We start from the raw sequence: 13,767 nt of genomic DNA on the forward strand, positions 1-13,767 counted from the left end.
TAATTGAAATTACACAAACTCCACCCTATTCTCCAAAAACTCAACAAAACTACCACAAACAAAAATAAAAGAAACGAACAGACAACGCAAAAAGACGTTTATCGTGAAGAAAAATTGAAGCCTGTCGAGAAGAACTGCTACCGCCGAAGAAAAACCAAAACGAAGGCAAAAGGAAAAGAAAAGCAAGATTTTTGTAGGAAAAATGATGAAGAATGCGAATGGCAGACGAACAGTCTGCCCATTCATTTTTAAAAGGAAAGTCTGATAGATCGAGACACGTGGTGGCTTGCGATTGGACGGGAGTCAACGCATCTTTTCGTTTTCCCGCCTCGAAAACCAAAAGCGGATCGCCACCGTACACATGGCAGGGATCCAGACAACCTTGGGAACTGCAACAAAAGCCACTCTCCATTGTCATGCCTTCCCGACCAAGCTAGCACACGACTGCCAGAATGGACCCAATAGGCCCTATGATTCACAAGCCGGTGCGAGCCTCCCGACTGGTCGACCAGCTTGGAACGGCCCGACCCGAGCTCTCTGTAGGTAAAGGTGAAGGCCTCGCCCATTCATCCTTCCAGAGTGAACGAATGAACAACCAATGGTGAATGACTTGGCACATTTCCATTCGATCGCTCGAGCACCCCGACCAAGTGAACACATTCAGTTTAATGCCCTTATTCATTCAGCCTAACCTGTCGAGCGGACACCGCGGCAACAGACCTCATCTCTCAGTCGATGGGACGTACCGAACGAGCTCGTGAGCCCCCGAAGCCTCGTTGCCTGTCCCTTCGGCCCTTCACACCGATCGGGCACACCACTCAAATGATGTTATACTCTGGATTAGTAATGGATATCGAGTGACCCCGACCAAGGATCACCTGCAATGATCAGATCAGCTACACCAACCACCGGTCGTCCAGGAAGGAAGACCGAGCACCCCTCGATCACTTTCTACTCTCTGACTTCAGAAACTCTTAACTCAGAGAGTGGGGGGCAAGCTATTAGGGCCAAAAATCATCCTTGGCCTAAATTGAAAAACGGGCCTGACAATGAAGGAGAAGCCAAGCCCAATCCCGATGTGACCCAATCTAGATTAGGCCCATTTGATACAAGATACAGCCGGCCCAAACCACCTGGGCACGAGCCTCCTAATCCCAGTCCATTCTCTAGGTCCATGGATGAGTCCAGAGCCCACGACCCCCTCAGAATATTTTCCTATTCCTGAACAATCTCCTATTCGAGGTCACCTTCCTGTTCAGAACACTTTCCTACTCGGAAGTTACTTTCCTAATCAGAATCACCTTCCTATCCGAACACTAGTAAGACAGCTTACCACGGCCCTAATTGTTCTAGGGTTTGCATTAGAGTCACACTAGGACTCCTACTCCCACCAGGATTGGGAGACTGGACAGTCGCTATATAAACAGAGGTCAGCCCTCTCACAAGGAATATTACATTACACCTTCACACCCGAAGCTCCTACTTGAGAGCTTCACATCACTGTCGTAGTCACAGTCTCCAACTAGACCTCCGGTAACCTCTCTACTCCCTAGCCCTCACTATACTAGCCTCTTTCAGCCTTGCTGACTTGAGCGTCGGAGTGCCTACAGCAAACACCACCCTGGTGTTTCCCGTTTGCTTCACGCGTTTGTTTCTCTACATGTGCAGGTGCAGCGGATCGCTAGTGGCATCAACCTCATGGAATCAGACCCCCCTTCCGTACAGGTAGATTTTTACGTGTACAAATACTTAATTAAACAATAAAAAATTTAATTAATTGTAATATTACATGAAAGAATTATAGTATGATTACCTAATTCATTATAACATTACATTATAGTATAATCACATAATTAATTATAACATTATATAATGAAATAATTTTTTAACTAATTATGACATTTTATTATAAACATCAATAATTTACTATATTAGTACAATACTTAATTAAATTATTAGAAATTTAATTAATTATAACATTATATTATAAATTTATAATATGATTACTTAATTAATTATAACATTACATTCTAAACAAATGATTATTTAATTAATTATAACATTTCATTATTCTAAACAAATTATTATTTAATTAATTATAACATTTCATTATAAACATCAGTACAATACTTAATTAAATTATTAGAAATTTAATTAATTATAATATTATATTAAAGATTTATAGTATAATTATTTAATTCATTGTAACATTACATTATATAATAAACACATAATTAATTATAACATTACATAATGAAATGATTACTTAATTAATCATGATATTATATTATAAACATTAGTAATTTGCTACATTAGCACAATACCTAATTAAATTATTAGAAATTTAATTAATTATAATATTACATTATAAACTTATAGTATGATTACTTAATTAAAATGCTCCTAAATTAATTAATTGTAGCATTCTATTATAACATTAGTATAATACTTAATAATCGATTAGAAATTTAATAATCAAAAATATTAAAATTATAATTAATAATACTTAATTGATATAATATTTCTTTATATTATAATCATTATAACATTACAAAGTTAAATGATTACTTAATTCATTATAATTTATAACATTATATTATAAATATTAGAATTCTATATTCGTTATTACTAATTAAATTATTAAAAAGTTAATAATTAAACATTACATTATAGATTATAGTATGATTCATTAAAATTATAATTCAATTGTAAACTTATACAATATTAATTAAATTATTATAAATTTAATTAATTATAAATTAACTTATAGATTATAGTATGATGTTTAATTAATTTATTAATTTTTTGTGTTTTGGTTTTGATTGATCATTTTATGTGAATTGTGATGATTGATTGATTCAAATGTTGCCTAAGATTAGAGGATTGTGCTAACATTGGACACAAATGAATGAGTAAGCAAAATTTGTTAGGGGATATTTGTAAAATTTTTAAGGTATTTGTTATTTTTAAACTAATAGGGGATAATGATTTTTAGGGTACCCGGGCAAGGATCGAAACCTTGATTTTAGGTTCCAGTTCCTGAATTTAGAACAGGTACTGTGCAGTTCAGTTTGTTCCTTTTTTTAGGAAACCTGCACTATGCGTGTCGATTATGATTTTCTCCGAAAAATGTAGGATACCCGGACCGCTCACCCGTAAATAAAACCTTATAGATTATTAGAATGAACTACGCCTTTTTCCCACTGCTCTAATCCGGGGGTCGTGCAGCCTAATAATGTATTGGGCCCCCGGACCCATAGATTCCAATTGAACAGATCATACTGATCCTCACATGATATAATAATTGACATTGTAGAAAAATTTTAATACAAATTCATTGTATCATTATACTGACGTAGTGAGACCCTCTAGTCAAGATCTTCTCCAAGTTGAACCTTTAAATTTAATACAATTCAATCACTCTCAACTTAGGGCTCCACAATTATACCAAATAACCATATTAATTTAATACAATTCATCCACACTCAACTTGGTGCCTATCTATTTTATATTGTTTATTGTCTAGGGTCAACCCCACCATTCAGTGGCTCATTAAGACTCTTAAGTGTATTACTTAAGAAGTCTTGAGTTTGATCCATTGGGTTATTAATAGGAGTGGCCACCCTGGGGATTTACCCGGTTGTCAACTTCAGGGCCCCGAAAGATTAGTTAAGGTATCCGTAAGCTTATCTGGACACCTCCAGTCACCAATATATATATATATAATTGTCTAAGGACCTTGAGTTCCATACATATTGATAATGAAGTTTTGTTGGTTTCCACTGAGGGGAAGAATCTTACAAAGATCTCTATACAAATGATGTAACAATTCACCTCACTTTGTGTATTAAATCTTTGTAAGCATCGTATTATTGTCTAAATATATACCCCTTTCATCGTGTAGTCTTAATCCCAATTTAGGTAGTCAATTTTGCTTTTGGAAAGAGAAGGCTAATTTCATAAGCTCCCATAGTAATGTTTAAGCCAAAAATGTCACAGTAGTTAGGGGTGTTCAAAACCGGTTAACCGATTTTGTGAACCAAATCGGTTTTTCAATTTAGAATTTTCTGAACAAAAACTGAACCAATTAGGGAAAAAACCAATTAACAAGTTTGAATCAATTTTAATTTAATATTTAATATTTTATAATAAACCGGATTTTTTTAAATATTTTTATAATAAACCGGTTTTGGTTGATCGGTTCCCATATTCTCATAAACTGATAAATCAATTTTTGTATTTCTTTTGAATTAAACCGAATCGGTTTTTCCAAATAATTAAAAAACTGGTTTGGTTACCGATTCAATTCGACTTGTTATTACCTTAACAGTAATTTCGAAAAAAAATTAAATGCCTTTATCCTTAGTGGGGTTTTGATATTACAAAGGGATTTATGATATCTTAGGAATATTTAATAATCTATTAGTCATTGGAGCGTTTTGACTTGAGCTTTACTCATACGACGCAACGAAATAAAAACCCAATTAGATTATTAGAATGAGTTGAAGTCTTTTTCCACTGCTCTAATCCGTGGGTGAGCAGCGATAATGTATGGGCCCCCGGATGCATAGCATTCCAATTGATAGATCATACTAAAATTTTAATACAAATTTTTAATTTATATAATTCAACAATTAGAATTATTGAGTTAACATAAAAATAATTAACTCTATCTTCTGTTAAGTTCATAGATTGTATCGAAATTAATTAAGACTTGTATTAAAGGCTTTCGTTAAAAAAAAAAAAAAAATTGTTTTTAAAAATAGCGTAACCCTAGCTATTACAATTAAATTATTTAATAACTACTACTGATATTTAATTAATTTTAATAAGACGTAGTGAGACCCTTTAGGCTTTAGTCAGGTCTTTCTCCAAGTTGAACCTTAAAAAAATTAAAAATCACACACTCAACTTAGGGCTCCACATTTATACCAACAACCGATTAAATTTAATACATTCAATCCACACTAACTTGTTGCTATCTATGTTATCTTGTTATATTGTCTAAGGTCAACCATATTAGGTGGTCTCAACTAAGTCTCTTTGGTACATTATTTAAGAAGTCTTGAGTTCGATTTACCTAGGTTGCTAATAGGGATGACCACTCGAAGATTTATCTGATTGTTAACTTCAGGCCTCAAGAGATTAGTTAAAGTGCCTACAAGCTGACCGACACATCTAATGACCATATATATATAATTGTCTAAGTACCTTGAGTCGTCGACATATTGAAATGAAGTTTTGTTGGTTTCCTTGAAGGAAGAGAATCTTAATTTCAAACAGGTTACCCACCTAACTTGAAGTCTTATAATAGAAAACAAAATACTAGCAATAATAACATGCGTAACAAGTCTACTCATCTGGGGAAAATACTTCCAAATTTAAATACATCATTAACTTGTGCTATAAAACATACAATTTAATTAACTTTACCTTTTTTTTTTTTTTTTTTTTGGTAACTAGGGTATACGAGCCAGTTTGCACATATTTAATTAATCTTCCTAGTTCATTGAAGATCCTACAAGTCCAAAGGATCAGGTAAATCACAATGTTATTGTGGTAGATGACTCAAATGTAAATCTAAAAACTCAAGGAAGGAAAAAACTTCTAATCGCCACGCCAACCCCTTGGGGTTAATACTTATTATTGTACAATCCGTCTCAAATGGTCGTGTAAATTTAAAACGCTAGCCTTGTTATTGCATTATCTAATGGTTATACTATCACCTAACACTCAAAAATAAAAAAAATTAGATCAAATTCTTTACATAAAAAACTGTAAAAACATTACACTAATACTTTTCGCGAACGGTATTCCAAAATTTCTATCCCAACTACTGTATCATCTCATGTGGCACTGACCATCGTAAATACCTCAACTTTTTATTTACACATCATCGACATATGATGGAATACATCATTTTGATAAGAAATTTAGGATATCATCCAAAAAAAGTAGTTTATCCAAATATATAATGATAGAAATTCGGGATATCATGGAGAAAGAGTAGTATTATCAAATATGTAATAATCTAATTAATCGGTTGATATGATAGGATGCATAAAAATATCTTTTTAAACTTTTAAAACATATTTTCTCTAAATTGAAAATGACTTAAATTAGATAAAGAATTTTCTCAATTTAAATTTTAAATATTGTGCATAAAGGTTGAGCTGATAAGGATAGGGCTAGCCACCAAACTCTACTCATAGCTTGCCAAAAATTTGGTGGCTCTTTATAGTACATGTTAAATATAATATTATATTCTAAAAAAATAAAAACAAACAAAAAAAAAAAGCCACCAATCAAGGCAATCACCCAAATTTTAACTTATTTGGAAGGGGGACCCCCCTTCTTCCTGTATCCTTCCACCTTCCTTCAACTTCCCCAATTAGCTCTCTCACTTCATTAATCTTCATTTCTTCTCCCTTCAAATTATATATAATTCTCGCTCATCCTTCTATCTCGCTTCACTTCATTTTATCTCGTCAAACTGAACTGGAAGCTCTAAGTTGTATTAATGGCAGTTGTCAGGCAGCGCAGACAGTTGAATCTGAACTTCTTACCCGAATCCGACCGTTGCCCACGTTTCCCCTTACCTCTCCCTCAGCTGCAGCCCCCTCCGGCAATTCTGCGCCGCGGCAGCGCCATAACACTGCGCAGACTTGGACAGGCTACAAGTCCTCGGCCACGGAAATGGTGGAACTGTCTACAAAGTCCGTCATAAAAGGACTGACAAGATATTTGCTTTGAAAGTTGTCCACGGCGAGAGCGAATCCACCCTCCGCCGCCAAGTCTTCCGCGAAATGGAAATCCTCCGCCGTACAGACTCTCCTTTCGTCGTCCAGTGCCACGGCGTGTTCGAAAAACCGTCAGGGGATATGCATGGTGATGGAGTACATGGACGCCGGCACTCTCGACACATTACGCAAAAAAAGGGACTTTCTCTGAACAAAAACCGCCCACATCGCCGCCCAATCCTGAAAGGATTGAGTATTTGCACGCGCATAAAATCATTCATCGCGATATAAGCCGTCGAATCTTCTTGTGACAGTACATGCAAGTGAAAATCTCCGACTTCGGCGTCAGTAAAATTATGTGCAGGAGCTTGGACGCCTGCAATTCTTACGTCGGAACTTGCGCGTACATGAGTCCGGAGCGGTTCGATCCCGAAACTTACGGCGGAAACTACAATGGTTACGCCGGCGATATTTGGAGCTTGGGGTGACTTTGCTGGAGCTTTATTGGTCATTTTCCGTTTCTACAACGGGTCAACGACCCGACTGGGCTACCCTTATGTGCGCGATTTGCTTCGAGATCCCCCGAGTTTACCCGACGGGGTATCCGAGGAATTCGTAGTTGAGTGTTGCCTGCAGAAGGGAGTTAGTAAGAGATGGCGGCCTCTCAGCTGTTGAACCATCCGTTTCTGGGAAAGGATCTGAGATCCGAGTGATTAGTGGATAGGTTTGACCCGAATGCCCGTGAAGTTTTGGACCGGGGTTTGAGTTTTGTGGATAGTAACGGATAGTTAGTTTTGTTTTATTTTTTTTTTTTTAAATGTCCTTTAATTTGTACTCCTTGTTTCTCCTATTCTTAAATTATTATCTTTCTTTTATATTAAAATAAGTCAATTTGATTATAATATAAAAAAATCCTATAAATAGTGTAATTTATGTGGTTATTATATATATATATATATGGATTATTACCACACCTCCCCTCAGGTATCAGTATTAGTCATTGACACCCCAAGGTCTGAATAATATCCATGATCTCCCTCATATTTGAGAGGATTACCCTTATTGGCCTTAATTGATAGATTTCTTATGCTTGGCCTCACTATCATCATATAAAACCCTATGAGATCAATTAAATGACACTTCACACTTTGTTTTAAAAAGTATTAAAAACACCCTTGTTGTTAGTAATAACTAATATGCAACAGTATCCAATTTTTAAATTAAAGTCAATTTTACCCTTTCATCACTTATAACTTAATAAATTTCTTAAATCTTCACTCAATAAATATCTAAATCACAAATCTACCTTGAACTTACAAAATAATTATTAAAAATATTAATAATAAACAAATAGGAAGAATTAAAAAATATTTTAAATTTCTTAAACCTTCACTCAATAAATATCTAAATCCACAAAATCTACCTTTGAACTTACAAAATAATTATTATAAAAAATCCTAAATAATAAACAAGCAGGAGGAATTAAAAAATATTTTTTAAGTGGTAAGTGATAGGAAGAGTATTTTAATTTTTAAAATTGAAGCGAATCCTAACATATCTCTATGGGCATGGGTGTTTTAATATTTTGGAATAAAATGGATGGGTTTAATATTATCAATCTTATAAGATTAAACGAAACCAAACCATATGGAGGGAGGTATTGGATAGTTTCCAAATGTTAAGGGAAGTCAGGGTTAATTTATACCTTTGGGGTATGACAAACAAACTGAACCTCAAGGGAGGGGTGGGATAATATCCATTTAATATAGATATTTTAATTTCAACTTATCCACAAGGTTCCAGGGAGATTCCTCTCCACTCAGCGAGTCGCACTCTGAGTGACATCAAGACATGAGATAAGAAGTGGACGTGCAATATTATTATAAAGAAAAATGAAAAATCCTCTACATTGTTGCTTAGAATCAAGTGCACTTGGTTTTCATCACCACTGATAAACAATCTTTTAGAATGTTTAATCTTTCGTTTCCTTTAAGAAATATAGAATCAATTCTGATTCCTTCCAAGGAAAGTGTATGAATCTTAAATCTATGTGTTCATGGATTTTTAATGTTTACGACTCTATGATCTCATACTTTTTTGCATATTCCTTCGATCGGTGGTATCCACTAATTTGGAACGGTATATGGATCTGAGGTTTTGAATGTTTTATTTATACTTTGTTTCAAGAAATTATTGATCAATTTTGATTGTTTTTTCTTATTGATTATTTCCGATCAAGATGTATGAATTATAGGTTTCTATTTTAAATAGACCTTTTTCATATGTTAATGAAATGTTTAAAAACTCTATTCGCTGCTCATTTTTCCATAAATATCTTCCTTTTTTTATATCACATTGCTACTCGCCATCCTTTTGACAACATCCATTAATTCAGAACGTTTCGAGATATATACCAACCAATTAGAATCCTTTTACTATATTCTTTTCAATTGAAATATATGAATTCATGTATTTTATGTTTACCTTGTTCATAAATTACAAAAATATGCATGTAAAACTATATTCACTTAGTCATTTTACGGTTATCCTCTTTTTTTGTATATCACCTCGCTACTCCATTCGATAACCTATACTAATTAAAAAAAAAAAAAAAATATAGTTTGAATTCGTTCGAGAGTATATTTTTATCAATTCATAATCCTTTTACAATTATTATTTTTTAGTCGAAATATATGAATTCACGTATTTTATGTTTATCTGTTCAAGATTACGAAAATATGTATGAAAAAATTATATTCACTCATGTTATTTTCAGTTATCCTCCTTTCTGCATATCACATTGCTACTTTATCGACAACATCACTAATAAAAAAAAAAAAAAAAATCTACATTATGAATTCGTTCAAGATATATTTTTATCAATTCAGAATCCTTTTACTATTGATTCTTTTTCAATCAAAATATAAATTCACGTATTTATGTGTTTACATGTTCATATATTTACAAAAGTGCATGAAAAAATTGTATTCACCCATGTCGTTTTACTGTTATCTCTTTCTGTTATATCACACTGTACTCCATTCGACAATCTACATTATTAAAAAAAAAAAAAATCTACAATTATGAATTCATTCGAGAGTATATTTTTATCAATTCATAATCCTTTTACTTGATTCTTTTTCAATCAAAATATATGAATTCACATATTTATGGTGTTACTCTGTCCATAAATTTACAAAAAAATTGCATGAAAAAACATAAATCACCCATGTCATTTTACGAGTATCCTAATTTCTGTATATCACATCATTACTCCATTCGACAATATACTAATTCGAAAAAAAATCTATAATTATGAATTCATTCGAGATATATTTTTATCAATACATAATCCTTTAAATTATTTTTTTTCAATCGAAGTATATGAATTTATGTATTTATGTTGTCTACTTATGATAGATTTACAAAATATATATTACCAACGTCATTTTAAGTTATTCTTCTTTTGTATATCACAGTCGTACTCCATTCAATAGTCGACACTAATTCGAAAAAAAAAAATAAAATTCTACGGTCGTGAATTCTTATGATGACAAAGGAGAAGGAAAAAGGATCTTTCTTGAGAGGTTCGCTGGAATCCAAGGATACTGGATCTCTCTTTAAAAGTTGAAAATGAGTCACCACAAATCACTATCTCTATTTAAGTGGGGAAATGCATGAATGGGAGCGCCTGTCTTTTTATATAATAAAAATCCAAGATATTGCCACCATCATCCATGATGTCATTTGCTTTCCCATTTCTACTTTTTAAATTTAAATCCCGTGCAAGGCAAGATTACCAAATCCAACCTTAGTGGGACAATATCTTTTACATACAACGTGGTTAATCTCCTTTGAGTCATGAGATTATGTCACGATTACCTTTTTTTTTTTTTTTTTTTTTTTTTTGTTAAGGAATAAGGATAACGATGTTAAAACAATACGGTTATTTTTATATTATTTTAAAAGAAATATCAAAGGTCATGTTTGGTTTATTATTTTTATCCCTATTCTTAATCTTATTCTCTAAATAATATTTGACATATTATTCCAGAAATATTACCTTATTTTTTAATTATTTTTAGACCTCATAAGGTTATTAATTTCATCAAATACACCCTGAAAAAAAGTTTAAAAATTATCAAAAATACCCCCACGATCCATACTTGCCAGATTCCAACAACCATCGTCAGTGGTAGTCAGAATCTATACAACGGCCTACCTGACTACCATAAATGGTTGGAAGTTCACCGATCTGGCCGAAAAAGGCCAGATCTGGCCGTGAACGACGACCAAAGAAATGGTCATCGTTGAGGTCAACGACAGCCAAATCTTGGCCATCGTTGACTGAAAACGACGGCCATATCTTCGGCCGTCACTGAAGGCCAAACATGACCGTCGTTTTAGCCTTTTTCGATTGTCGACGGCCACGGCAAGCCTTAGATCTGGCCTTTCCCGGTCAGATCCGCGGTGGATCTAGCCTGAAAAGGTCATAACGATGCGTTACGATACAAATCCGACCGGTCTGTATCGTAACACGATTTTCTAACCAGATTCCGACGGTGGTGGCCGGAATCTGGCACTGCAGGTGGTGGGGGTATTTTTATCATTTTACATGTTAGGATATTTATTAAATTAGCAAACTTAGGGGGTTATTTTATAAATTTTTAAATTTTACCTCGTAATACTCCCATATACAATTATCCAATACTATCCCCAAAATAATTTATTCGTTAACACTAGTTTTTGGACGAACGAAAAGAATGATGAATACAATTTGACGGACTTTCAGACGATCGTTCTTGGAAGTTATGGAATGAGGGAATTGTATTTCCCAAGCTAGAGTGAATGTTCAACAGACAAACAAAAAAAGATCAAACTACAAAATAATAATAATAATAATAAATACTCAAAATATTGCATTTATGGTAAAGGAAGGCTGAAGAAAATGACCCATAGCCTAAAGGCTTGACTTTTGGATAGACGTCAAGAGAGAAATTTCAATGCTCATGGCTTGACTTTTGACATACTAGACAAAAAAGATTTGATCAAAACCCTTACTTCTTTTTAGTACATAGTTTTATAAAATCCAAGTGCTTTAGCAAATTAACATTTAAAATTTTGATTTTGTAAAAGCACAATTACAAAAATATCCTCATATAAACTAAGATTGATTACAAAATAAATTCATAAAATTCATTTCAAAAGAACGAAATTGAGAAATGAGTCATATTGATCGATCGTTAGATAGTTATCAAATCACTTCGAATCCGACAACATTGTCCGCGTAGAAATAATTTGGGTATGATTCCACTAAAAGCCCTATTCAGCCTGTGAACAAGGCTTTGCAATTTGGGCCTTTTCATTTTGAACCCCTCATGTTGGTCCATGGTCATCTTTGTTTTTTAGGGCTTGAGCTATTAAGACTTTTTTTATTTTTTTTATTTGATTGAAATATTAGTTAATTTTATTAAAATATTAACTATCAATTAGTGCATACATCCTTTGATAACAGCGTAGTTTGACCCATTACCAAAAATAGCTTGTAAAACTAAGAGTAAACGACATATTCCCACCCAAGGTTTGACAAAATCCCAAGTTAGTACCATTGGTTCCATTTATTATAAATTCCCACCCTTAAAGTAACAATAATATAAATTTTTAGGGTTTAGAGGGTGCAATTACCATAATGCACTTAACCCTAAATTAATAAATTATGTTTTAACCCCTAAATTAGTATAATTAAAAAACTTACCATTTTATTTTCAAATTATATCAAAAACACCCTCGGTCACTGTACACGATCGGGCTGTTTCCGATGACGTCGAACCCTCTGGTCACCTCCATCACCTTCCCTGTAGCCCGTATGCCAAAACCCCTCTGGTACCCGACTCATTTGCCCCTCCAATTGCTGGCATCGTTAGGCTTAGGGTTTCGGTGTTCTTCATCGGATTCCGATCGATTCCGACGGTGAAAATCCAATTGGACACTACCAATGCAACCACCGTCTCCAAATCTATAAAACCCCTATGTCCAAGCAACCGTTTCGTCGTCATTCGCTGGTTGAGAGTTCGTGTTTATCAGTCGTTTTTCGTTGCCGTGGCCGGCGATCGGCGAGTGATGAGGGGTTGTGAATGGTATGGTTTTATAGAGGGGAGGATGAGGGTTTAAATGGTGATGACAAGGGTGATTTTGGATGGAAGAATACCGAAAAAGAGCTAAAAATGTCGGGAATGACGGTTGCTAATGTGCACCGGAGGATTGTTAGAGGCGGTGGTCTGCTAACGTGCGCCGCCCATGTAAAATGATCAATTTACCCTTTTACCGTTATATCAAACATTTTTCCGTCACTTTAAGGGTGAAAATCTGCAATAAATAAAACTAATAATACTAACTTGAGATGTCGTCAAACCTTGGGTGGGAAGATGTCGTTTACTCTAAAATTAATGTCATGTCTATATTATTAAATACGGAACAAAATATTTATCAACACATATTAAACTGTTATTAGACTGAATTATATATTCCGTCGCATCGAGTACATGTGAGATTTTTTTATTAGAGGCAAAACTTCTCCGTCCGTCGAATACATGTGAGATTTTTCCATTAGAGGCAAGACTATGTTTATACGGTCTTATATGTCATAATTGGATAAAATTTATACACCATCACATTGAAGAATATTTCCATCTCAATTAAAAAGAAAAAACCGAAAACAAATAGAAGGTGGTTAAAATGGTCAATTTCTTAAAGAAAAATTATAAAATAAAGTAACAAATCATTCATATTATAAGTCAATATTTTCACGTCATGTTTGTATTTTTTCTCTTTTTATATAAAAATATTGATACGATACGTATGTAAATACTAACTTATGATACGGTGATTATATTATTACCGTGATGTTATAGACTTTTACATCCTTTAATTAAAAATAAAAATAGTCATTATTAAGGGTGTGTTTGCTTTGTTATTTTAGATAAAATTTTGGGAATAATATTGGGTAGTTGAATAAAGTGATTATTAC

General features: G+C 33.6%; 1 pseudogene; it reads left to right on the plus strand.

Moving 5' to 3' along the window:
- Positions 1-361: 361 nt before the first annotated feature.
- On the plus strand, positions 362-7,522 carry LOC116137883 (annotated as a pseudogene).
- The last annotated feature ends 6,245 nt before the right edge of the window (positions 7,523-13,767 follow it).

The sequence above is a fragment of the Pistacia vera genome, unplaced genomic scaffold, assembly GCF_008641045.1.
Source record: "Pistacia vera cultivar Batoury unplaced genomic scaffold, PisVer_v2 Contig337, whole genome shotgun sequence".
Classification (NCBI taxonomy): Eukaryota; Viridiplantae; Streptophyta; class Magnoliopsida; order Sapindales; family Anacardiaceae; genus Pistacia; species Pistacia vera.